Source organism: Pelmatolapia mariae, linkage group LG9 (assembly GCF_036321145.2).
Source record: "Pelmatolapia mariae isolate MD_Pm_ZW linkage group LG9, Pm_UMD_F_2, whole genome shotgun sequence".
Taxonomy (NCBI): domain Eukaryota; kingdom Metazoa; phylum Chordata; class Actinopteri; order Cichliformes; family Cichlidae; genus Pelmatolapia; species Pelmatolapia mariae.
Window position 1 is genome coordinate 37007762 of NC_086235.1, and position 24779 is coordinate 37032540.

The following is a 24779-nucleotide window of genomic DNA, read 5'->3' on the forward strand; positions in this document are numbered from 1 at the left end:
GTTCTGTCTTATGGTTTATGTCTCTGTGTAATCCTTAGTTGCTATATCCCCGTGTCCAGTCAGTGTCTGTGTCTGCCCTGGTCCCACGTCTCTGTTCCCTCTGTTGCAGTGCCTGCGTGTCAGTCTGTGTTAGGTTTCCTGTTTTATTTTGAAAGTCCATGTCTGATGTTAATGTATCTGGTTTTGCTTCCCCTTGTCTCGTTAGGCCTGATTTGCCCCAGCTGTGTTTCCCTCCTGTTACCCATTCCCTGATTGCTCCCTCTGTGTATTTAAGCCCTGTGTTTCAGTTTGTCAGTGTCGCGATCTACTCTTATCTACCCTCACTCATGCTGTGTGTTTTGTTTTCCTGCCTGCATTAATGTTTGTGCTTTAGAAGTTTGTTACTTTCAGTTCAGCATTAAAGCTGTTTTGAGTTCACGTTTCGTTTCCGTGAGTCTGCACTTTGGGTCCTATTCCTGCGTGCACACAGCCACTTCATAACAGTGATGAGAGGTAAAATAATTTCTTTCTCATCACATAAAAAGAAAGAAGAAAACAAAAATATTCAGGAATTAGAAAAAACATCAAATCCCTAGAAGAAGCCTATGTGTCACACCAAGATCAGGAAACATTGAACAAAAGACGCAAAATAAAACTAGAATTAAATGAGATAATTAATAAAAAACAAAATTCTTAGTACAAAGACTACGATTACAAAATTATGAACATGGTAATAAATCTGGTCAATTTCTAGCGAACCAGCTAAAAATAAATAAAGAAAAAACAACTATATGTGCTGTTCAAGATTCATCTGGGAACACAATATATGACCCGAAAAAAATAAACAACATTTTCAGGGATTTCTATAAAAAGTTGTATTCGCCACAAATAAACCCATCTAAAAAGGAAATTGATCAGTTTTTGGACAACATAACTCTTCCAAAATTATTAGACACTCAAGCAATGGCATTGGATTCGTCAATGATGCCAGGTGAACTCCAGGAAGCCCTGATAAGTATGCCCAATAATAAGGCTCCAGATCCAGACGGCTTCCCTGTAGAATTTTACAAAGAATTCTGGACGATTCTAGCACCAGTTTTTTACAGAACATTGTTGGAAATCAAAGAAAAGGGCAGACTCCCATCAAATATGAATTTTGCAAACATTAATCTCCTGCTAAAACCAGGCAAAGACCCTGTATATTCCTCAAGCTATCGTCCAATATCGCTTATAAATGTAGACCTTAAAATAATCTGCAAAGCTCTCTCAAAGAGATTAGAGAAAATAACCCCCCTCTTAATTCATCCTGACCAAACTGGTTTCATAAAAGGTAGGCACTCATCAACAAATACACATAGATTACTAAATTTGATAGACTACTCATACAGTAAAAACATGAAAACTACAATATTTTCTTTAGATGCAGAAAAAGCGTTTGACAGAGTTAACTGGAAATTTCTATTTGCAACTTTACACAAATTTGGTTTTGGAACCTCTTTCATTAACTGGTTAAAAATATTATACAATTCCCCAACAGCTTGTGTCAGAACAAATGACCAAACATCCTCCAGATTCTGTCTCCTGAGGGGCACCAGGCAGGGATGCCCACTCTCCCCTTCACTGTTTGCAATTTTTATTGAACCACTAGCAGCAGCAATTAGACAGAATTCAGTAATTAAGGGCATAAAATGCAAGAACGTGGAACATAAAATCAGCCTTTATGCGGATGATGTGTTACTTTTTCTACAAAACTCACAAACCAATCTCTCTGGGGTAATTGCATTGATAAACTCTTTTTCAAGAATATCAGATTATTCAATTAACTGGTCAAAATCTACAGTCCTTCCGATTAATTGCTCCTTCCATAATTCTTCTTCTACACCACTGCAATCGTGAAATATAAAATATTTAGGTATTAATGTTTCTCCCAAGCTTGCAGATCTGACTAAATTAAACCATATCCCACTTTTAAAGAAAGTAGAAGGCGATCTGGCGAGATGGAAATGTCTACCCATATCACTCATGGGAAGGGTTGCCGCTATAAAAATGATGGTCTCACCAAAAATAAATTATTTATTCTCAATGATCCCAACTAAACCACCACAAGATTGGTTCAGATCTCTAGATTCATACATGTCCAAATTCCTTTGGAAAGACAAACCCCCACATATAAGCTTAAAAACACTACAACAGACCAAGGATTAATGAGGATTAGAACTACCTAACTTTCAGCACTACTTCTTAGCCAACAGGCTTCAATTTATCTCAGGATGGCTAAAACATACCTTCTTAGACGAACCTTGGCTAGATGTAGAACAAGCACTTTGCAATAATCTAGAGATTTCAGAACTACCATTTAGTGTGTTTGTTGGGCAGCTTAGATTATGTCACTACAGAAAAGAATATAGGCCATATGGTTTTCACTGCCCTATACATAGCCAAGAAAACAGTCCTCATGAACTGGAAAAATAAAAATAATCTTAATTCTAACCAATATAGAAATTATCTAATAGATTACATTAGTCTTGATACAGCCTCTGCCACCACATCAGATCAATCGCTCTGGGCTCCTTTGATCAGCTCCATCACCTAGTGGGGGTGGGGGGGTCATAGTTTGGTCCCACCTTCTCTGTTGTGATTGGTGTGGGGGTAGGGACAGGCTTGGGGCGTTGGGGGATTCCCCAGAAGCGTCTTCCTTGGAGGGCTCAAGCCGGGGTTGCGGTCATGGCCTGTTAAGGGCTCTGTTGGCTCTTAGGTGATGGTTTCCTCGTGGCTGCGTGCAGCGGGGCTAGGGGAGGGTCTGTGCTGACGGACGTGGGTTACTGACCTGGTAGCCTGGCTGCCCCTGGGTGGGTCCGGGGCGGGCGTGGGGTTCTGGGGGTGCTCCGTCTCCGGGCTGGGGCCCTGGCTGGGCCTTGGGGGCTTGGGTCCTGGTTGGTGTGTCGCCGGGGTTGTGGGCAGGTGGGTGCATGGGGGCTCAGCCCTGGTGCAGGGTGCCGCCAGTGCATCGAGCTACCTGGGGGGCTCTTCAACTGGTGGGGGAGGCTGTTACATCTTGCAGGAGGTCTCCTCTCTCCAGGAACTCACTCTGCAGGTGGGGGAGATACAGGAGAGGTGGAGTGTCTATTGTCTTGTGTGGTCTGGAAGATGAGTGGATGACGAGGTGGGTGTAGTTTTCTCTGTGGTGGGGTCGGGTGGGCTGTTCCGGGGTCTGTGGGGCCAGGCGGCACTGCTGAACTGGGCCCCGGTCCGGATGGGCCTGGGCCCCCTTGCCCTGGTGTGTTGCAGAGTATGGGGGTGCCTACTGGGGTCAGCAGGGGAGTTGGCCCCAGGGAGGGGCCACTTGCCCCTCCCTTCCTTCCCTCCCCATCTCCTGCTGCCTCCCTCTTCCCGCTCCACCACAATCACCCACACATGCAGGGCCTTGGGGTAAAGGTGTGTCACCAGGGTGCAGGGGAGACATCCCCCCCTCTGTCCCCTTCTGGCTGCCTGTGCCTCAGTTTTATCCCACAACTTAGACATTCACATTACTCACACTCTCATAACACATACATATAGGACCTTGGGGGTAGGCACGCTATACGGCATCCAGATGACCATCAGGGTGTACGACCCTGATGCCCACCTCTCAATTTTAAATACACATATACATTGAGGGCTATCAGGAGGGGCTATGCGCTTACGTGCTGCTCTCTGGCAGGTAGCTCCATGCCCTCCTGGGTTTTAAATGCACCTTAGAACACACATGCATCAACACTACATATGAGCGAGCGGAGGGAGGTTTGGAGTCTTCACACACCCCCGTTCTCTGCGGCCTGTTGGAGCGGGGGGGCTAGGAGGAGTTGGCCGTCCGATTGGGGTCTGGAATGTGGGGCCTCCCTGCTGCTGCGGAGTTGGGGCGGTCTGCTTCTCTCCACCCCAGGGAAGAGGGTAATACTACCTGGGTCTGGGTGCAGTTTCTCCCTCCAGGAGCAAGGGTAGCTAGACCTGGGGTATAGAGTACGCTTGGGGAGTGTGATTGTGTGTACAGTAGGGATGGGTATCGTTTAGGTTTTACCGGTGCCAAACTGGTACTTTTGAAACGGTGCCGGTGTTTAAACGGTGCTGAAACCGGTGCTTAAAGAATGGAGAACACAAAATTGGTCCAAAAAACTCTCATGTTCAGCTGTTTTTTTTTTTTTTTTTTTTTTTTTTTTGTAAAAAGATTACAATGTTAGCCCTTTCTGCAGCTATAGGGCATATATGGTATCACTCTTGGCTGGAAGCAGTGCTTAATCAATGGAAAAAAACACAAACTTTGCCCAAAAACCTCTCATGTTTAACTGTTTTTCCACTTTTTCTTTGGTCATTTTAGCCTTTTTGGCCAGGGTGAAGCCGTCAAACAAGAAGACAGCCGCATGTAACTACGACGGTGTTTGCTAGTTCACCTTACATGCATTAATGTAATAACGTGGTTAGCGTACTCAAAGTAAATTACACACGAACAATATTAAGCTACTCACGCAGAGAAGAACGGCTGCTGCTGCCATCATCATCCGTCATCATCTCTGCTACAATTGCAGGGCTAGGGGCCAGGACTCTACTCTTCGGGTTCTTGGGGGATGTTGCTAACTCCGGGTCCGATAACAGGCACCACACCCGCAGTAGATGTGCACGGTGTGAGGTCTCGGAGCAAGCTATCAAACACGGCGCATTTCTTGGCTTTAAAAAAAAACGCTATGCGTCGCCAGGTGTTTCATCGGATTTGAGGTGTTACCTCCTTTGACAGTATCACAGTATCACCTTAAAGCACTTGTTGCAGGCTGCTGAGTTTGCATCTTTTGCTGCGAAGTACAGCCAGACTTTTGACCGCTTCGCCTTGGGCATTTTTAATCTGTAGCTCTGCTCTAAAAGAACGTACGTACCTGGATCTGCCTACTATCCTCGGAAACGTAAAATGATTGGCTAGAATTGGCTCAGGAAAAAAAAGCACCGAAATAAAGCACCGAAATGTGCCCTATTTTTCGGTCTGGTTACTACCGTTTATGTCAGAATCGGTGCCATCATGGCACCGGACACCGGTACCCATCCCTAGTGTACAGTGTCTCTTTATGTCTGTCTCCACGTTGGGTGAGTGCTGAGTAATTGCATATGAGAGCATGAGGGTGGGAATGGATGTTTGTATCTGTGTGTGCCTGTTTGTTTGTGTCTATATGTCAGGTCAGGTATCAGACGCCACCTCTCTAGGGACATCTCAGGCCCTCCAAGTTATGGAGGCCTATCTCCCCCCACCATTCCCCCTGCCAGTGGCAGACGCCCTCAGACATTGGTGCGTTGGTGGTTCTTTGTGTCCGGGGATGGGCATTCAGGTACGCACCGGCTCACTCCTGGTGGCTGCTTGTCAGGGCCTGGAGCCTGGGGCTCGCCCGGGCCCCTTCGGGGGTGGGGTGCCCTCAGCCTCTCGGCCTGGGGCTCAGTCACTCTGGCACAGCTGGCTGCCGGCGGAGCTCACGGGCACGTCACTGCAACCCCCCCTGGCTTCTGCTCCGCGGCTGCTGAGTGACCCCTCATCTGGGGCTCACCTCAGCTCTTTCCGGGATAGTGGCACGGTTGCCCCTCCATTGGTCTTCCTTGGTCTCTTGTGCTCTGGGGGCCTCTGGATGTCTGGGACCTGGATCTCCTCCATACCTGCTTCATGCCCTGCAGGATGGGGCTATGGCTCCCCACACCCTCTAGCAGATCATTACATGAAGGAACCTTTTAAATACAAGCGCACTCATGCTCACAGGTGTACACACGGGTGCTCACAGACACAAGCTGCACCCTTTTTGGCTCCTACCTCAAAGAGCACTGTACGCTGTAAATCTTACGTGCTGCATAATAATACTCAATATTTAATATCGCGATGGTGTTGTGTTTATTATATTGCTGGTTTTTTTTTGCTTGTTTTCTCTTTTTTTTCTCTCAACAGGTGATCCAGGTGATATATATAAAAATATGTATTTTTTTTGCCCCCCCGCCCGCCCTCCTTTTCTTTTCCCTTTTCTTTGCCCTTCATCACTATTCCTCTTCCCCGCTGTCTTTGTTTCCCTCCCTCCCCCCGGTCATGTCTGTCCCGTCTGTAACAACTGAAAATAAAATAAAATAAATAAATAATAACAACAAAGGTCAATCAAATGGACCAATACAGCAAGGCAGGGATGGTCCACTTGGTAAAGTAACTCCGTTGGGCTTCTCTCTTTGCCTTTAGACAATAATTCTGATGGCAAAAGAACCAAACGGGACAGGCGGCAAAAAAAAAAAAAAAGAAAGTGAGAGAGTGAACATATACACTGACTCAGCTTATGGACATCCATTTAAATAGGCCAAAATGGGTCAGAAGGAATTTCCTGACCACACCTGTGAAACATAGAACTCAGCTGGAGAAGTTGGTGCATGCTGTATCTTTGCCTGCAACAGTAGCAGTGATGAAAGGCAGAGGATACCAGAAACTGGAAACTTTATTCGTGAAAGGAAACTGTGCCGTGAATGAAGCTGCAAAAAAAAAAAAAGGAGGCTACACACCATGGCAGGTGGCCGCTGCAGAAGTCCAACTACCTGAGCTGAAGCATAATTGACATAATTGAGATGCAAAGGCAGACAACGCAAAAAAACATTGAGGTCTAATGATGGAAGAATAGTAGCTCCAGTGAAACTATGTCACCTGCTACTGAAACAAGAACAATGTCTTGCCCATTAAGAGAAGAAGAGGACCCAGATGAGCATTAAAGCCTGCTGGTGGCACTCCCACATGACTGCATTGGTAGACAACTGCATAACTGACTGACATACATGCAATAAACACAACCTAAGGGCACCCTACAGATGCTCAATGGGAATAGGCACCATTTCAAGACATCACAATTGTCTTCATTGTTATGGGAGTCGAAAACACAGGGAGAGGCTTCAGGAGGCTTCAGGTATTTGCTCTTTATGGTGAACCTGTTCACAAGGAGGGTGGAAGCAATGTCATGTGATATGGCTGCAAAATGAGTTTATACCCATGTATGGGGTCCCAAAGAGTATACGCAATGGTTCGCATTTCTCAAATAAAGAACTGGCAGGAGCAGAAAAGTCTTTAGGTATAACACACTGTTTCTGGGCCATTAACCCCCCTGATTCACAAGGGCTGGTGGAAAGGGCAAATCAGAGTTGGAAGGAAAAAATTGCTAAAATATGTTATTGCACTAGACTGACATGGGTAGACGCTCTCCCCATTGCTCTAATGTCAATGAGAACCTCCCCAGGTGCACACATAAACCTGTCACCACATGAGTTGCTGACAGGAAACCAAACACCTGGCCTACCGCAAGAAGGAGGTCATATACCCTCTTTTGGATGTTTGGCAGGTGAGCTGTGCAGGAGCTAATTGGCACCACCTGACACATTGTGTGCCTGCCCAACCACCCTAGCAAACCTTGGCCAAGGTCAGGACTAATCCTGCAGAAAATAGTGAAGGCACCAAACTAATAGACTGATCCCATTTAAAAAGCAGACAAAAACACCTGAACCACTGCTGGTATCAATAGCGTACTTTCTAGCTATCCTAGTTTGCAGTGGTTGTTGTTGTATTCCGTGTGTTAGAAGCTTATTGAATAGACTGATAGTAACCGCTTTGTCTAAGGAGAATGACCTAGCACCCTATCAGCTGCTGTTATTAGGAAAAGAGGAGGAGTCAGAGGATGATGAGGAGGTGTAGAATGGTAAAAGGAGGGAGAGAACGCTCTGAGGGCAATAGCTGGTGTAGTGTTGAAGGTTTGAAGCTCTAGTGCACAACAGATGCATTGTACAAAGGAGAGGGGAAGACAATGTGTAAGCTAAAAGTTTACACCTTAGCAGGTTTAAAAGGAGGGATTTATTAGGTATTATAGTGAATAACAGCTTAGGAATTTAAATGTCTAAACAGTGTTTAGGTAGAAATGGTGACTGTCGAATCTTCAAGGTCAAGGGGCACTAAGTCCTATGATAAGGTGGGTCATCGGGACCGCGTGAGTTAAAAAACAGTATCCAGTCTCAGCCAGAGTTGCTCTCATAGTCATTAGAACAACAAGTTATCAGGCAAGAGATGTGAGAAAAGAGAAAGCATCTGATACACGTTGGATGAGATTGTCACGGACCTGGTTCTGAGGGACCCAGGGTAATTGAATATGTTATGGTCATGTGTATTTTTGGTGCTGCTGTCCCTCGTCTTCCTGGTTTGTGTGTGTGTGTGTGTGTGTGGTGGTGGTGGGGGGGGGGGGGGGGTGTACAGAGCCCCGGTCTACAGGTATCATCAGGCCTGGTGGGTGTGTTCAGACTGGAGGCTGGCCACACCTGAGGGAGAGGATCACACACCTGCAGCTGATCAGGACTGTTGGGGGAGCTACAAAGCAGTGTGGCTGAGAGCTCCTCGACGCTGGATTGTTGTGTGAGACTCCACGTTAGTGTTTTCTAGTAGAGTTTAGTACAGATTGTGTATGCCTGCTGAGTACAGTGTCCTGACGGCTGCGTCTGTTGTTTTCCCCCAGGAGGAGAGTGGAGCACAGGAGGGCAGCGAGCACGGGGAGTGCGGAGACACAGGAGCAGAGAGCACAAAGCACAGACACTTGGAAGAAGGCACAACACGGGAGTCAAGGGAGCGCACTGGGGATTTATTGTGTGTTACATTTACTCAACTGTAAATAAACACACTGTTCACCGCACAGAGTCCTGCATTTTGGGTCCTTTTTTCCCACTTCCCCACAGTGTGCCTCGCTGACCGTGACAGAACAATCCAGCAATCATGGACCCAGCGGACTCAACAGGGAGGTTTAGGAGGAATGTTACAGACAAAGTTAATAGACTCTCTGACCTATGGATGGAAGCGCACGGGGAAGAAGTGCGTCGAACTGTGGAAAAGCGGCTGCAGGAGACGCTGTCTTGCTTCCCCTGGGTAATGGACTGTCTCTTTCCAATCTTCGCGGACTTCTTAATTAACACACTCCATCTTCACTCTCCGACCCAGGCTGTTTTTCGGCCCGCCGGTGGACTCACAGCCTGGCATGCCGGCCCCGTCGTTGTCAAGGAAGTGACGTTCGCATCACCGGCGCTCATCACTGCGGACTTCTCAACAGCCGGCTGTGGTGAGCAGAAAGGACAATTTTTCATTTTCCACTCCATCTGTTGGTTTTTCAAAGAACTGTGAGACTGCTAATACTGTAGCCCAGCTTTCAGCCCAGCCTGAAACTCAGTCAGCTGCCCAGCCTGAAGCTAAGCAGACTGCAGTTCGGCCATCTGCTCCATCTACAGCAGCCTCCACTCCACCAATAGCTCAGGCCCCTGTTCAGTCACTAGCTCAGGCCTCTGTTCAACCACCTGCAGCTCAGTTAGCTGCTCAACCACCTGCAGCTCAGTTAGCCGCTCAACCACCTGCAGCTCAGTTAGCCGCTCTGTCTCCTGCTCAGCAGCCATTAACTCTACCTGCAGTTCAACCGTTAGCTCTGCTCGCAGTTCAGCAATTAGCTCTGCCCGCAGTTCAGCCATTAGCTCTGCCCACAGTTCAGCCATTTGTTCAGCTAGGGGTCTCCATACCTGATGACCATGTCCATATCTCCACCCGAGGTAGACCTAGGGGCCCATCCAGCTGTTGTCTGTTCCTGCTGGGGGTTCTGGAGAACCGCGACAGCTATCGTCTACCCGTGGAGGTTCTGAGGGGCCCGTCCAGCCATCTGCCTTCGCTGGAGGGTCTGAAGGGCTCATCCAGCTATCAACTACACCATCTATTCCACTGTCTGCAGCTGCCACACCATTCCCTGCTTTACCATCTGCAGCTACTGCCCCACCATCATCTATTCAAACTCCTGAAGCTGTTACTCCACCACTGTCACAAACACCTGTGGCCGCGATGCCGCCATCATCTGCTCGTCTTTCTGCAGCTGCTACGTCACCATCACCTCACCTGCCTGCTGTGCCCTCATCGTCTCCACTGCCAGCAGTCGCTATGCCGCCACCTGTGGAACCCGCTCAGCCCAAGTTGGAGGTCTGCGCTCCTTGGGGACCTGCTCAGTCTGAGCTGGAGGTCAGCATGCCGGAGGGACCCGCTCAGTCCCAGCTGGAGGTCAGCGAACCGGAGGGACCCGCTCAGTCCAAGCCAGGTCCGTGGCAGGCCGCCGGAGTTGTAACATTGCCGCCACCAGGTCCACGGCCGCCCACCTGAACCGTTTCGCTGCCAATGGCTGTCCTCGGATCCCTGGCCGCCCACCAGAACTGTCTCACCTTTGTCGCCTCCCACTGGGCCGGCCACCCAAACTGTCTCGCTCCTGCTGCTGCTCCTGCAGGCCGCCTGAAGGATCTCGCCAGCATTGCTGCCTACGGCAGGTGCGGGCAGGTATTTGGACAATTGAACTGACACCTTTTGTTGTTTTGGCGGAGATGTTTAAACTATTAATTCTCCCCACCTGTTTTAACCATTCACCATTCACTTTTTCCATATAAAACTCTGTGTAATGCTAAGATAGGCACTCACTCTCTTTTAGGAAGTTGGCTGTAGCTACCATTTACAGACTCTAACTTCCTAAACAAAGAAGGGTCCATGTTCATTTTTCATCATCCAGTGCTTTAATAATTAATAATCATTAATTAATACATACCAAGTATCCTTGGGCAAGATACTAACCCCAGATGCGTCCATCTGAGTATGAATGGTAGTTAAGAAGCTTAGAAGACAGTGAATGTGGCATGTTGTATGGAGCGCTCTGAGTTCTCCAGGACTAGCTATATAAGAATCAGTTCATTTACCCCCAAAACAGTATGGATGGATATATACATTATTTTAAAAAAAATCCACACTTTTGTGTTGCTAATTGAATTGACAATATTGACACCATAAATTAGCTTTCGTACTATGAGAAGTACTGTCTAAAAGTCTTGAATCTCCCTCATTTTGCATTTTGCTAGGAAAATGGTAAATTGATGCAGTGATTTATTGCAACATGCAAAAATTTGCATGAAAATATTTCACCAGCTAAGACCAAATCCTCATTTAGATTTACCAGTGGTGAATGAAGAGTCGTGAACTGATGCTGTGGTTTGGGGAAGGCTTCATCCATCTACCATATATCCTTAAATCGTAATGGTAGATATAGCCACTGATTACAGGTTTATATGAAACTCGTGTATGTGTGTTCCTGTCTAGCTATCTATGTGAGGACCGAAATCTGCATTCTACTATACTTGTGCGAACCAACAATCACTTGTGACACACTCACCGGTCCTCACAAGTTTGAAGGCCTTTTTGAGGCTCAGAATGTGGTTTTAGTGTCAGGGTTACAATTAGGTTATGGTTAGGTTTAGGGTAAGGATTAGGGTTAGGCATTCATTTTTAATGATTATGGTAAGTGGCTAGGGAAAACATTATGTCAGTGAAGGTCCTCACTAAGATAGCTGAACAGGCTTGTGTGTGTGTGTGTGTGTGTGTGTGTGTGTGTGTGTGTGTGTGTGTGTGTGTGTGTGTGTGTGTGTGTGAGAGAGAGAGAGAGAGAGATTGCATTCTTGTTATGTGCTTGTGTGTTTGGTCTAACAGGTCAGCTTTAATGAACTGAGAGGGTGAATAGTACATCAATGAAATCGATAGCAGAATTAACACATTGACATGTTAGACTCATTTGCTTTCTGACATTTCTCTCCATGCAATTAAGCTGCTCAGATATGCAAGTCAGATGTGATTAATACAGGCTGGCTGGCCAGTCTCACCTCGGTTAAGCATTCTGAGGGTGAAGCATTTCAGGTCTTTTCCAACAATGAAGACCCAACAGATTTATTTTCCAAGTGGACCATCATGGCTTTTGCTATAATGTTCCACTTGATAACCTAATTTATTAGATTTTTATTAGGATTTTTTATTTTGAGTTATTACAACCACAATGGAAAAAACTGGGGGACAGTAAAGAAAAAGAAGATGGAAAGATGAGTTGGGGTGAAAGTTAACAGAAGGACAGAGAGAGAAAAATGGAAAATCTGCTCTACCACCTGTCAAGAAAACCCAAACAAAAAACAACAGCAGGGAAACCACAGCAACAACCAACATATGCATAAGTATCAGTAAATAATAAATATTAAATGTTACTGAGCAGCATACAGTATCAATAATACATGACATGTTTAGAGGGAGCAGTCGACGAAGATAGTGTGTATTTGTGAGTACCTGTTTGTACACCTGTGTGAACACTTCTGTGTGCACCAGTGTTTGTGAGCACATTTGTGTTCATAAAGTTTCTCCATCTAAGTATGTAATAATTTGTGCGGGGAGCCAAAGCCCTGGCCCCAGACCTCCAGAGACCGCCTCAGAGCACAAAAGCTCCAGGAGGACCACCACAGGGACAATCACGGCAGCTACTCAGAAAAGAGCTGAGGAGAGCCCTGTACAGGGGTCGCCCAGCAGACACATTGCAGAAGCCGTGGGGGCAGTAGCGATGAGCCCGCAGGATCTGCCTGACAGCTGGCTGCACAACAGCAGACCGAGCCCCGAGACCTGAGGACATGAGCAGGGGCACGCCAAGCACCCACCAGGAGTGAGCCAGTACATACCAGAGGACCCAGCCCTGTACACTGAGAACCACTAATGTGTCAGCGGGTGGTGGCACCAGCCACTGGCAGGGAGTGTGGTGGAGGGAAATAGGCCCCCAAACCTGAGGTGCCTGAGATGTTCTGAGAGAGGCGGAGTCTAAGACCTGACCTGACACATAGACAAACAGGCAATCAGAGATAAAAGTGTACATTCACATCATCATGCACACATATACAAATACTCACACACTCGCTGAACATGAAGAAATGAATGCCCAGGTCCAGGCACCAACACCTACAGAGGGGCAATCAACGCCCAGACCCAGGAGAGGCAAGAAGCTCCCTTTACTCTGTGATGGGGACAAGCACACCATCCCAGTCCTGCAGCAGCAGGGAAGCCCACCAGATGGCCAGCTCCTCCTCCCGGACCCCATGCCTCATGCCACCCACTCATATATGGTGTTGATGCATGCTGTTCTAAAATACATTTAACCCTCTCCAGGCAGGCGTTGCCGATTTGCAAAAGTTAAAAACTAACAACCTGATTACCCCACATACATATTTTATGAGGGTTTTTTTTACTCAGAAGTACCACTGCAGGACTTGGTTGTGCATTAGCAACAAAAACTTAATTTGAGCCTGAGAGGGTTAAAAAAGGGGAGGGGCATGGCACCAACAATCTTCTGCCAGATAACAGCTGGTGTCAGCTCGGGCCAAGTGGACAGGCGGGGACAGAGGAGGAATACCAGCCTTGCACCTCAGTGACGCACTTGCACTTCAAGGCGCTGCATGTGGGGTGGTATGATGGAGCGCGGGGGAGCGAAGCAATTAGGGATGGGGAGGAAAAGATTGGGGGGCAATCCCTGAAGCTTCCTGACCCCCGTGGGACCTGACCAGAGAGCAGAGATGCATTAATAATTGTAAGAACACTAGGAGTTTGTTAAAATATCAAGGGGGCAAGAGTAGGGATGGGTATCGTTTAGGTTTTATCCAATACCAGTGCCAAACCGGTACTTTTGAAACGGTGCCGGTGCTTAAACGGTGCTCGAACCGGTGCTTAAAGAATGGAGAACACAAACTTTGTTATCGTTTTACAAAAAACAGTTAAACATGAGAGGTTTTTGGACAAAGTTTGTGTTTTTTCTATTGTTTAAGCATTGCTTCCAGCCAAGAGTGATACCATATATACCCTATAGCTGCAGAAAAGGCTAACATTGTTATCTTTTTACAAAAAACAGCTAAACATGAGAGGTTTTTTGACAATGTTAGCCTTTTCTGCAGCTATAGGGTATATATGGTATCACTCTTGGCTGGAAGCAATGCTTAAACAATAGAAAAAACACAAACTTTGTCCAAAAACCTCTCATGTTTAGCTGTTTTTTTGTAAAAAGATAACAATGTAAGCCTTTTCTTCAGCTATAGGGCATATATGGTATTACTCTTGGCTGGAAGCAGTGCTTAAACAATGAAAAAAAAACACAAACTTTGTCCAAAAACCTCTCATGTTTAGCTGTTTTCCACTTTTTCTTTGGTCATTTTAGCCTTTTTGGCCAAGGTGAAGGGAGTATCTGCCATCAAACAAGAAGACAGCCGCATGTAACTACGACGGTGGTTGCTAGTTCACCTTACATGCATTAATTTTACAACGTGGTTAGCCTACTCAACGTAAATTACACACGAACAACATTAAGCTACTGACCCAGAGAAGAACGGCTGCTGCTGCCATCATCATCCGTCATCATTTCTGCTACACTGGCAGAGCTAGGGGTCAGGACTCTCCTCTTCGGGTTCTTGGGGGATGTTGCTAACTCAGGGTCCGATAACAGGCACCACACCCGCAGGTAGATGTGCTCGGTGTGAGGTCTTGCTGCAAGCTATCAAATACGGTGCATTTCTCGGCTTTAAAAAAAAAATGCTATACGTCGCCAGGTGTTTCATCAGATTCGAGGTGTTACCTCCTTTGCACACTATCACCTTAAAGCACTTGTTGCAGGCTGCTGAGTTTGCATCTTTTTCTGTGAAGTACAGCCAGACTTTTGACCGCTTCGCCCTGGGCATTTTTAATCTGTAGCTCTGCTCTAAAAGAACGTACATACCTGGCCCTGCCTACTATCCTTGGAAAGGTAAAATGATTGACTAGAAATCAAAGTGTATGACATCTCAGGGAAAAAAAAGCACCGAAAAAAAAGCACCGAAATAAAGCACCGAAATGTGCGCTGCTTTTTCGGTCTGGTTACAACCGTTTATGTCAGAACTGGTGCCATAATGGCACCGGATACCGGTACCCATCCCTAGGCAAGAGGATGATTTAATTGAAGTAACCAGCTTCGACAACTCAGGTAAGGACACTGAGCTGTTGAAGCTGGTAAAATTGGAACAGGCAAATGGTACATAGAGGGAGAGATGTTGCTCCTTACATTGCTAACCTTTTCAACAAAGAAGAAAAGAAAGTTTTCACAGTCTTCATTCGAAGAGACTGGGACAGCAGCAGAAACCGGAACGACAATATCCTGTCATGGTACTGGGTCGTGTGACCCAGTGTTTGAGTTTTATGTATTTTTTGTATTCATTTTCAATCTAGTTAATTTCTAGGTTGCTGTTCAGACCTTATTTCTTAGTTATTTCTGTCATCTCCCCCTGTACTCAGTCTCCCTGGTTCCTGCGTCTACGTTTCATATGTATGCGGTTAAGTTCATGTCATGTTTTATCTCCATGTCTATGTCTCCGTGTTTCCTGTTTTATTTTGTAAGAGTCTGGTGTTCTTTGTTCATTGTAGTTAGTGTTACTCTCCCCTGTATTGTCATTATGTTTCATTCGAGTCAGCTGTGTTCTCATGTGTCTCCACTTCCCCTGATCACCTCATGTGTGTATTTAAGTCCTCAGTCTTCCTTTGTTCGTGGTCGCGTCGTCTGTGTACCTCCTTCTGGTCAAGTTAAGTGTTTTTCAGGATTCTGTGCAGTTCATGTTTGCCATTTGGTTCATGTCGTTTTTCATGCAGCCGCACGATGAGGTTCTGTGCAGGTCATGTTCATGTCTGTTTTGTCACGCCATTTGGTTCACAGTTTCCATGCATCTGTACAGCATTCTGTTCACAGTGATCATAGTTATTCCTTTCAGTCAGGTTAGTGTTTCTCCAGTTTAGGTTTTTGGTTAGTTGCAGTCTCTGTCCCTGTTATGTTTTGTCCACTCCCCTGTGCATCAGCCCGAATAAAGGCTCGCTCTCAGTTTAAGTTCACTCCCGTCTCCTCGACTGTGTTCGCGCCTGGGTCCACCACACACACTCTCCACACGGTCTGCCCCCGCTGACCGTGACAGATGGGATCGGGGAGGAGCTGCAGCGACTCTGCCGGATCATGACACGCATCTGCGGGTGCGCAGACCCCAAAGTGGTGTCAACTGGGTTGGCGGCCATAGATGCCATCCTCCGGAAAGAGCCGCAGCTCCACCAGTTTCCTCAGCTTATTGAGATGTTTGACTCTCTGGGCCCCCTTAAGGAGGAGCTTCAGGCCCGTGCGCTGGCCCAGAGGGTATTGAATGGTGCCTCAGCACCCATGATCCCGCACCACGAGCGGGAGTCATCATTTCAGCCTCGTGAACCGGAGGCGGTTGGAGTCGGAATGCTGAGTCTCACCACCGACCCGCCATCAGCCCACATTCCACCAGCTTCCTCGTCTTTGCCGCAGCCTAGCCGCCCAGCCTGGCGCACGGAGATGACGGAAGCCATAGACTTTGGTGAGGAGGAGTGGCAGCAGGTGTTACAGGCTTATCGGGAGGAAGAGCTCCGATGGAAGCCCTGGCTCCTTTGCGAAGAAGAGCTCCCATCCATCGCCCCACTGCGGAACAGCCACTCACCTTCACCCCCTCGTGAGGACTTCTCTTCTCCGGCCGCTTGCCTGGCGAGGAGGTGGGCGGAGCAGGAAGAGTCGGTCCCGGCCGTTAATACCGCCGCACTCATGGCCGCTCCTAGGAAGAAGCGGCGTCTGCGTCGTCGTCGTTCCATGCAGCCGCCACAGCCTCTCCAGAACGAGACAATACAGACACAGAGTGTCCACCTGGAGGCTCCGTTTCCATTAGAGATCGGGGTAATGGCTGTAGGTGAGTGCTCAGACATTGATGAGTTTATTTATCCGCTTTGTGACTGCAACGAAGATGTGTGTAAGCCAGCTATAGCCAGCTCTGGTGGGGTTATAAATGTCCCGGAAACTAGTCCTGGACAAGTAAATCATGCTGCCATAGACAATCTTGTCATTAATGTAGCACATGTGGCCGAGTGGGCTGCTTGTGAATCTGAACCCTCGTCACAGGCCGAGACTGAAGAGACAGTGTGTTGCCTACCTGTGACAGAGGAAACCAGTACTGCTTTAACCATTAACACACTCTCTGGGGCCTCTGAGACCGTGAAGTTCTGTTCTAACAGGTTTGAGCTTGCCGTTATTCCTGCGTCCTCGGAAGGGGAGTCTATCTGTCTTGCCCGCAAGCTGGCTGGAGACCAACAGGTGTGTTCTGCTGTATATGTGAACAAAGACACTGCAACTGGTTCTGGGGCCTATAATGAAGTAAGTTCTGCCTATGTTGCCAAGACACAGCAAGGAAATACTGAGTATAAGTCTGCCAGTTTACAGTTATGTTTTTCTGCTCCTGAGGTTAATGAACCCAAGTCTGAGAATAAAGACTTTGAGTTTATGTTTGTTAAAGACGATGGAAATATAAGTTTGAGCTATGACACACTGGACTCTGAGGCAGGCTCTCACCCATTATATGATCGTACTCTTAACATTTATAAGCCAGTCATGGACACTTCTTTTCAGGTCACAGAATCAGGATATGAGCCTATGAATAATATTTCTGTGGGTAATCTTGTTAAAAATGTTTCTGGTGTACCTGAAACAACTCCCTGTGAGGTAAACAGCCTGTCTGAGGCTCAGCTCTGTCCTGCATCTGTATACTCACTTCAGATGAGGACAGCTGACGCCCAGCAGCCGCCTGCAAGTGCAGTCACCAAGCACGTTATGATTGAGTGCCCTATGTGGGATTTGGGGTCAAGTTATGAACTTTTTGTGAAGGCTCCCATGAACAATGATTTGACTGTTTTACATGTGGCCAGACTGGCACAAGTCAGGACTGTAGCTCCTTCAGAGTCTGGTGGGGAGTCAGGGGGAATTGAACTTAGCCCCTTAAAAGCAGCATCAAAAGACAACATGGACAATGTCAAAGACACTGAATTAAAGTCTGTTCCTAGCGTTGCTTCCATATCTGCTCCTCGACAAACTAATGCTCTGGAGTCAATGAGTACTCCGAGTTTGACGTTACAGACTGTTTTTCAGAGGGCCAGCAAGGAGATTGAGCCTTCTGACTCATTAAATCTGTTGGGGGCTGAGAGCAGTAATTATGAACTAACCCCAGTTGGTGATGCAGCAACTGTGTATTCTGGTTATGGTTACTTAGGCCCCGAGTTGCAATTCCCTCCATTACATGATGGCAGGGCTTGTGTTGTCACCTCTGCCTTTGACATGGTTTTACATCCTGCAGATAATTGTTAAAGACCTATAAGCTGTGTTATCTCAGGCAATCTGACTAGGAAGGTATCTAGTGTGTCTGAATCAGCTGCCTCCAAGACTAAGGTTATTTCAGAACTAACCAGAGATGTAGTCAATAGGCCTCGTTATGTAACTCTGGAGCCAGTCTCGGGGGCCGATATTAGTGCAGTGTGTGGGAGCTCAAGCTACGACAAGCTTTCTTGTGTACCATATGACTGTCGGGCTACTGTGTGGGAATCACCCATGAAAATTTCTATTGTTCAAAAGTGTACCATTGAACCAGGTCATTGACTTATGAATAATGTTTTCTTGGGTAATGTTTGTGTTTTTCATGTGGCGAAATTAACTCATTTTTGGTCCGATACTCTGTTTAATTCATGCTCCAAGGCTGGAGAAAGTGTGTTTAACCCTTCAGAAGGAGTAACTCTGGGTTATATAAATGGTCTTAAGGACATTGTAAATTTAAGGTCCGTTTCTGACATTAGCCCTGCGTCTGCATCCGCTGGCGGCTCTGGTGCGCTCGGCCAGCATCATGTCCAGTTTGCTGGCGGGAGGCCCGAGGAGCCTGTCCAGTCTCATGCCTCGTCAGCTGGAGGGCCCGAGGAGCCCGTCCAGCCTCATGCCACGTCAGCTGGAGGGCCCGAGGAGCCCGTCCAGCCTCATGCCACGTCAGCTGGAGGGCCCGAGGAGCCCGTCCAGCCACCACCTGCTCTACCACCTGCACCTCCGTTGCCTGCAGCGCTTACGCCGTTGTCTGGTCCAGCTTCTGCTTCGCCTACGCCGTTGCCTGGTCCAGCTCCGGCTTCTGCTTCTGCTCCGCCTACACCGCCGCCTGGTCCAGCTCCAGCTCCGGCTTCTGCGTCTGCTTCGCCTGGTACAGCTCCGGCTTCTGCGTCTGCTTCGCCTGGTCCTGCGGCTGCCACGCCTGCTTCGCCTGGTCCTGCGGCTGACACGCCACCTCGGAATCGCCAGCCACTTTCCAGGCCAGCCGCCGGACGTCATTGGTGTCGTGGACGGCCTCCTGATCTCTGTTACCGCCGTCTTCCTCACGGCCGGCCTCCGGACCTACTCGGCCGGTGCCGCTGCCTCCCACGCGGCCGGCCTCCGGAACTGTTATATTTCAGACTCTTGTGCTGTTGCCCTCCGGGTCGACCCCCAGAACTGTCTTGTTTTGAACGTTGTACTTGGACCTTCAAAGTTATGTTTTCTTGGCTCTTTTCATTCATGTTTTGGTCTGGGGTCCTTGTTGGGGTTTTGTTGGTTTGTTTCGGGCCCTCCTTCCGGGCCCCCTCCGCCCTCCCGCGGCTGGGTGTCGGTTCTTTTTTTCGGCCATCGGGAGCCGGCCCCTAGGGGGGGGGTGATGTCATGGTACTGGGTCGTGTGACCCAGTGTTTGAGTTTTGTATTTTTTGTATTCATTTTCAATCTAGTTAATTTCTAGGTTGCTGTTCAGACCTTATTTCTTAGTTATTTCTGTCATCTCCCCCTGTACTCAGTCTCCCTGGTTCCTGCGTCTACGTTTCATATGTATGCGGTTAAGTTCATGTCATGTTTTATCTCCATGTCTATGTCTCCGTGTTTCCTGTTTTATTTTGTAAGAGTCTGGTGTTCTTTGTTCATTGTAGTTAGTGTTACTCTCCCCTGTATTGTCATTATGTTTCATTCGAGTCAGCTGTGTTCTCATGTGTCTCCACTTCCCCTGATCACCTCATGTGTGTATTTAAGTCCTCAGTCTTCCTTTGTTCGTGGTCGCGTCGTCTGTGTACCTCCTTCTGGTCAAGTTAAGTGTTTTTCAGGATTCTGTGCAGTTCATGTTTGCCATTTGGTTCATGTCGTTTTTCATGCAGCCGCACGATGAGGTTCCGTGCAGGTCATGTTCATGTCTGTTTTGTCACGCCATTTGGTTCAGTTTCCATGCATTTGTACAGCATTCTGTTCACAGTGATCATAGTTATTCCTTTCAGTCAGGTTAGTGTTTCTCCAGTTTAGGTTTTTGGTTAGTTGCAGTCTCTGTCCCTGTTATGTTTTGTCCACTCCCCTGTGCATCAGCCCGAATAAAGGCTCGCTCTCAGTTTAAGTTCACTCCCGTCTCCACGACTGTGTTCGCGCCTGGGTCCACCACACACACTCTCCACACGGTGACCGTGACATATCCCCAACAGTGTCAAACAAAACCTTGGGGTTACCTCTGCTCCTAGAGACTAGAGTTGAAAAATGAGCAGCCCTTGCATCACAAATTGAAGCGTTAAAAGAAGATAAAAGGTCTTTTAAATGAAGGAGATGAACCTGTAAACGAGTCTTTCTCCACAAAGAAACACCATGCAAGAGCCATCAGAGCATTAAGCTCTCCAAGAAACCCCCAGATGACCCCCCCCACACACACACACACGAAAATAAAAAAAAAAAAGAACTAAAGCAGGACACCCCCCCCCCTCCCCCGTACAGTAGATCAACAGGTACAGTAGATCCATTATAATTTAGAGGAGTACATTTATTCAGGATCTTCAGTGTTTACATGAATATTGGCCAGATTTAACAACATTTCAGATTCCAATTTTCTTCTTTGAAGAACTGTAAAATGCTTTTACATTTTGAGTGCATATTACATGCTGTTATCAGATATAACAACTGGAATAATGTTCAACCACATAAATTATGACTTCTCATATGCATTTTGCACAAATTTTTTTCAATCCCTTTTATGGCCTTTGTTCTCTTTTAAGACATTGAGATCTGTGTGGTTGAAGACTAATCACAGTCATCAGTACAGCCAATCCCTCTCACCCTCCTAACATCGCCAGTTCCATTGTCAGACCATCCACTGTCCTCAGCTTCTACCTGTTCATGAGATTCAACTATTATCCACAAAAGTACAAAGAACAGGAAGAAGGGCCTAGGATAGCTTGATCGCGATGAAGCAAAGCAGGTCAAAGGCAAAGCCTAAAGCAATTTCCAGTGCTTAACTGCATTATACAAACACTAACTTTTTTTGTGTAATTTGCTTAAATTTAATCAGTATGAATCCTTGTTTTTGTTTTTTGTTTTTTTACAGAACGTGTATACTGTCCTGAGGTCAAACCCAAAGGGTGAGGAAATTTTCAATGAATACGACCAAACTAAAACACTGTCAGATCCAACTCCTCGACAAATGGTTAACATACTGGTTGCAGATATGATAGAATCACACGGGTAAGTATTCTTTGATGATCCTAAAAAAAAGTTGTCGAGTGAGCAGAATAGCAATACACTTTTTTTGTTTTTGAAAGGAGGATTCCGCCGATAAGTGTTCGGACTAACTATGCACTGGGGATTGCAACGCATTTTCCATATCTCCAAGATCTTTACTCAAAAAATGGTTATGTAAGTGTTATCTCTGAAACGCAACACCTCTGTAATTTATGCATGTTGTTACAGTGGTACCAAATATGCATTCCTTTGTTCCATTTTTTGTTGTGTATGTTTTTTGTTTTTGTGTGTGACTGATGTGCATGCATGAGCAGGAACATTACTATGCTCCGGAGGCCAATACTGGCTATCTTGCTTGGAGACTCAAGACTGTCCAACACAATACCTATGATGGTGCTAGTGGGTGTCCCAGGCCAAACTTCCAGGACAGTCCAACAACCCGAAGAGAATCTTTGTTTGTTAGTGGACGGCTTTTTGGTGAGGAGTGCAGAGAGGCTCTGTCTGTTATTATACACTAAGCAGATAGGTCTGTGCTTAAAGAGAAGATGAGGGCCACTTGTGAATACAGACAGAAGCTGGTTCATGACCCAGATGGAACATCATCAATCTTGGATGTCTTCCCTCGTTTCCTTGATAAATAAATTTATTTAGGACAGTGCATGTTAATGAACATACATGTAAAAAAGAAATTACATGAATGTAAACATACCAGATTATAGCCAAAGGCTAATTTCCATCTGTTGTCCAAAAAACATATTAAAAATGGACATAATAATTCCTAAAAAAGTTCATAATTCATACATAATAAGAACTCCATCACCAAACTCACACATACATACCATTCTATTCCCAAGTAAAACATTAAAACTATACAACTTACACATGATCACACACTTGATTTGTCCATAACCAATTTTTTATCTGTGTCTTACACAAGTTGAATGTAGAGCATTCTCTAATGGATTGAGGAAGACTGATGGCCACGCTGGACAGAGAGGATGTTCTGCCCAAATGCTGTCCGTCTGTGGGGTATAAACAAGTCTCCGTGGGTTGTGGCTCGAGTGGTCCTGTCTAAGCTTTCTTTAAGCCTAATGAACTCCTTTAGTGGTGGTGGAGCAAGGGAGTGTAAAACTTTATATATTAACACTAGAAGTCCCAGAGAAGAGCCATTTGGCTTTTCTACCTATAAAACCCACAGTCGAGCCAAATGGCTGGTAGGCTTTTAGCTAATATCCTTAATCACCTGTGAACAGCTGCTTTTGTTATGTAAATAAGGTGGGGCCATGCTGAACCACTTGGAGAGGTTAGTTTCCTGAGCCACAAGGAAACTTGTGTTTCAGTTTGCCTTAGGGAGAAATCAACACACATGGGTGTATTTCCTTTGTTGCTGAGATTTATTGATAAAACAGTACAAAAAAACAAAAATAAAAAAACAACCATTTGTACACATATTTACAAATAACAATAAAAAGTGAGTGAGTACATTTCAACATTTTCAGCAATCACTCACAGTCCTGGCACTGCCATGGTATCTGTAGTCTGCATTTACCACATGTGTATCTGTAGCAGTGAACACATCGCACAGTGGCATGATTGTTCTTGCATTTGTGTTTGACCTGACACATGGCTCTTTTTCCAGGGCTAGGTGTGGAGGGTTGTGTCCGAAGCAACTGTTCTTTTCTTGCCTTCTTCCCAGCCATATGAGAGTTAGCCAACTCTCTTGCAAACTCCACCAGGAAGTCCACCCGTCTTTCCTGCGTCCCGGTGCATGCTTGATACAGCACATGTGCATTCAGTGCTGCCATGTCAATCATGTTATAGAACATGGCAACTGGCCAGCGCCGTGTTCCTCTGCGGACCGTGTACTCCCGCACCATCTGGTCCATCACATCCACGCCACACTTTGTGGTGTTGTAAAGGGTGACAGTGTTTGGCTTCCTTTTGGTGGTGTTATCAGTCTGAACCACGCTGTGCATGCTGCTAAGAATATAGACTGTCTTATTCCGTTTGGCCGCATACGCCGTCAGCGTGGCAGCAGTGGTTGAAAACACCTAAGAAATAAGATAAATTGTTATTTCCATAGCACTTTTACACACAATGAAACACATAAACATAGAACCACAAAAGACCTGCAGCCTACCTGAGTGGTGAATTCATTGCGATCTGTGTATCTAGCAGATTGAGGAATTTCCCGGCGAATCTTGTTGACTGTGCCGAGGATGGTGGTTTTCCGTCTAAGAAGTTTTTGCGCAAGTGAAAGCGATGTGAAGAAATTGTCCGTGGTAACATTTCTGCCCTTGTCTAGGAATGGTTCCATCAGCCTCATCACTACATTTTCAGACAGTCTCTCCCCACTGGGACGATTGGGGTCATTGCAAATGTACTTGGATTTTAGGTCGCAGGCCACCCAAAACTTGATCCCGAAACTGTCAGGTTTACTTGCAATATACTGCAGGAAACAGCACCGAGTCTTTGATGGGAAGAGCTGTTCATCAACGGTGATATGTAGACCAGGGTTGTAGCACGTGATGCAGTTGGTGACAAATGATCCCCACACACTGGAAACTGCAGCGAACTTATCAGTCTTTGCTCGATCACTGCGGGTGGACCTGTCATCAAAGCGTAGGTGTTGCATGATGTCTTGGAAGCGGTTACGCGGCATAGTTCCAATGATCTGTGAGTTTCCCAGGTTTGCTGACCAGCTGTCACGTAGTCATGGAACCCTAGTAACCCCCCGCAAGATCAAGATCTTTGATCAAGATCAAGATCAAAGACTCGGTGCTGTTTCCTGCAGTATATTGCAAGTAAACCTGACAAGTTTGGGATCAAGTTTTGGGTGGCCTGCGACCTGCAAATCCAAGTACATTTGCAATGTCCTCCCATATCTTGGCAAGGACCCCAATCGTCCCAGTGGGGAGAGACTGTCTGAAAATGTAGTGATGAGGCTGATGGAACCATTCCTAGACAAGGGCAGAAATGTTACCACGGACAATTTCTTCACATCGCTTTCACTTGCGCAAAAACTTCTTAGACGGAAAACCACCATCCTCGGCACAGTCAGCAAGATTCGCCGGGAAATTCCTCAATCCGCTAGATACACAAATCGCAATGAATTCACCACTCAGGTAGGCTGCAGGTCTTTTGTGGTTCTATGTTTATGTGTTTCATTGTGTGTAAAAGTGCTATGGAAATAACAATTTATCTTATTTCTTAGGTGTTTTCAACCTCTGCTGCCACGCTGACGGCGTATGCGGCCAAACGGAATAAGACAGTCTATATTCTTAGCAGCATGCACAGCGTGGTTCAGACTGATAACACCACCAAAAGGAAGCCAAACACTGTCACCCTTTACAACACCACAAAGTGTGGCGTGGATGTGATGGACCAGATGGTGCGGGAGTACACGGTCCTATAACATGATTGACATGGCAGCACTGAATGCACATGTGCTGTATCAAGCATGCACCGGGACGCAGGAAAGACGGGTAGACTTCCTGGTGGAGTTTGCAAGAGAGTTGGCTAACTCTCATATGGCTGG